The sequence below is a fragment of the Hibiscus syriacus genome, unplaced genomic scaffold (assembly GCF_006381635.1).
Source record: "Hibiscus syriacus cultivar Baekdansim isolate YM2019G1 unplaced genomic scaffold, ASM638163v2 tig00111792_pilon, whole genome shotgun sequence".
In the NCBI taxonomy this organism is placed as follows: Eukaryota; Viridiplantae; Streptophyta; class Magnoliopsida; order Malvales; family Malvaceae; genus Hibiscus; species Hibiscus syriacus.
This window is the reverse complement of record NW_024063179.1, coordinates 751,210-754,090: the sequence shown is the minus strand read 5'-3', so window position 1 is coordinate 754,090 and position 2,881 is coordinate 751,210. Positions and strand designations below refer to the sequence as shown.

At 33.3% G+C, this 2,881-nt stretch overlaps 1 pseudogene; it reads right to left on the bottom strand.

The window, feature by feature from the left end:
• Positions 1 to 999: 999 nt before the first annotated feature.
• LOC120170748 lies at positions 1,000 to 2,186 on the bottom strand (annotated as a pseudogene).
• Positions 2,187 to 2,881: the final 695 nt, after the last annotated feature.

The window sequence follows — 2,881 nt, the reverse complement described above, 5'->3', positions numbered from 1 at the left end:
TTATTATTAAAAATAAGATTATAAAAAACAATGTAAATATTTTTAAAATTTAAATAATTTACATTTTAGATTTTTAACTAATTTATAATTATACGTTGAGTATTTTATAATTTTAAAGTTTTATAAATTAATGGTGTTTATCAGTGTTCGTCTAGCATTGCAAAATTTTCCTTTTTATTAGGTAAATTAAGGATCTAATTGGAAAATAATATAGAGATAGATATTATTATAAATACCCCTAAATATATCATGAATGATTATAATATTATTTTAGGTCAGATTTTTTTTCACCCTAAATTTATATCTAAACTATTCTAATTTTCAAAAAAATCCCAATTAAAAAATAGTTAAATCATGAGAGAATCCGTGGAACTTGAATCAATTAATCCTTCCCCACTATGGCGTTAAAATCAATGCTAATTTATTCTTTTGGTTTAATAATCAATCTTCCATTATCACTTTCATTATAATCCATTCTAATTTCCTTTTTCATGTATTTGATAGCCATAATAATTTCGATTAAATTCGAAACCAAATCGAATCAAAACTTTTTCTGAAAAATAAAATATTTAACCTCATCTTTCGCCGCCCATAAATAATTTTACATATATGCAGTTTCAGAACCACAACTTCCATATCTTGAACCAAAAACAACAGGTCAAAGCATAGAAATTGCCCAGGAATTTCGGCAGTGCTGGGTTTTGATCTACTTGCTTCATTATTTATTGCTACTTGGTTAGTCTTGAAGTTATCATCTTAAACAAAGCCAAGTCAAACAAACCTTAGTTTATTAGGATTAGCTAAGAACCTGATCCATTTTTTATTAAAACATTATTTTTATATGATTAAGATTAAAGAAACCAACTGCAAAACTCACCATGTTCAGTCATCAAAACTGAAAATTTCTGCACCAGATCTTTGTCTGAAAATTTCTGCACCAGATCTTTGAACATCATACATTCAAACAAAATCATGAACATGTAAGACAAAAGAACAAAATTCTGACAAGAACATTCATTTCTTGATCCTATATCATTATTTATCCATAAAACGAAACCTCGTATGAAATTAACACATCAAACTATCAGTCTTCATCATCTATACAACCTCGAGTGCTATACAACGCACGCTGGATAACTTTCCGAGCAAATCTTCGTTCAACATCGACGCTCTCGGCTTCGTCAACCGGATGCCGGTACTTCCCACCGGCAAGGACTGCGTCGACGTGTTCCTTTCGCAAGATTTTAGCCACTTGGCGTGCATGTATCTTTGTTTCCTCCATGGCCCCATGTGCATTTTCTTTTCCTTCATGCATTTCTTGGCAGCCGTGCACAAGATTTTGATCACATTGTTTAATCTCTCTACTTTACCTACGAAAACTTCCGGTAATCTTTGGACTAAATGATTGTAATCTTCACTTGCTCTTGCGATCTCGAACTCTGCTCTGAAATTCAACTCGATTATCACCCTTACTTCACCTTTTCTTGAATTTTCTATCACATCCAGAAACTTATGCTCCCCTGCAAAAAATATTAAACCATAAACCCAGTTAAAACCCGACAAGATGAATCAGTGTAATAGATTTTCTTATTTACATATACAAAGATGTGTATACCTGAAGGGATATATGGGAGCTTCTCCAATTAGTCCGGCAAACGGCGCTGTTGAAACCGGCGTTTTGGAGCCGACTAGAAACCTCTCTCATGAGGCAATTCTGGCAGTTTTCTGCAGTTGATAATTTCCGGCATACACAAACGGTTCTTTCCGTCTGAATATCTTTCAGAGCTTCCTTTGTAACGTTCCTAATTCTCAATTCTATATAGCTAGTCCTATACAAAGTTTGCTGTAAAGCCTGGTGTTGGCTCTGCCAGAAACTCTTGCTATTTTCATCCCTACCTCCATCGTTTTCTTTTTCATCATCATCGTTGTCGTCACCTTCTACAATCCCATCGTCGTTACCGCGAAATTTATCACCGTCGCAGTTTCCCAAGATTCCCTGATCACTCTCTTCGAGAAACTCGAACTCCATATCGGATCCAAACGAATCGGGCTGCTCCGGAAAGTTGAATTCGGGGCAACCGTACGCTAAATTCTGGTGATTCAATGAGAATCTAGTTGAAATGGCGGCCATCTTACTGTTCTCTCTCTCTCTCTTTTTGGGGTAAACTGGGCGAGTTTAGTTGTTGATCATGGGGTTGGTTTTATAGTAATGTCTAGGGAATGGCAGGACCCGGAACCGGCGTTGGCGAACGAGCCGCCGCGCACATGAGATGTGAGAGAGAGAAGCTTGGTTCGCACGTGGCGTTAAGTAATAGGATTATCTCAGTCAAGTATTTTTGGACCAGACAGCGAGGGTCCACGTCAAGCGACTGCAATAATTTTGATCATCTCATCTTTTCTAGATATACTCCCGAATAATCACGTCCCACACATTTCATTATTTTCTCAAAATCATTTTTTTAAATATTAATTTTTAGAGATTTTATATTCTAACAGTTATATTTCTATAGTATATATAATTTTTAATAATTAAAAAATTATCAGAGAAATATTATTTTATAATCAACTCATATTATTAAAATAGATTACAAATTAAAAAATTTTATGGTGTAACCTAATAGGGTGGTGATCTAATTTGATATGATGATTTTTTTTATAAATTTAATATCATTTTGATCTCAAATAATTTAAAATATAATCTTACATATAAATTAGCTTAGATTATTATAAAATATGTGCGATAATTAATTATTTTACGCCTTGCATAATCAATGAAGATGACAACTTAATAGATATAAAAGTATTAAAGGATTGGTGTTCTTGTTCAAATTTAAAGAGAGGGGTATTTTGAAACTCTAATGTCAAACTATTCAAAATATTT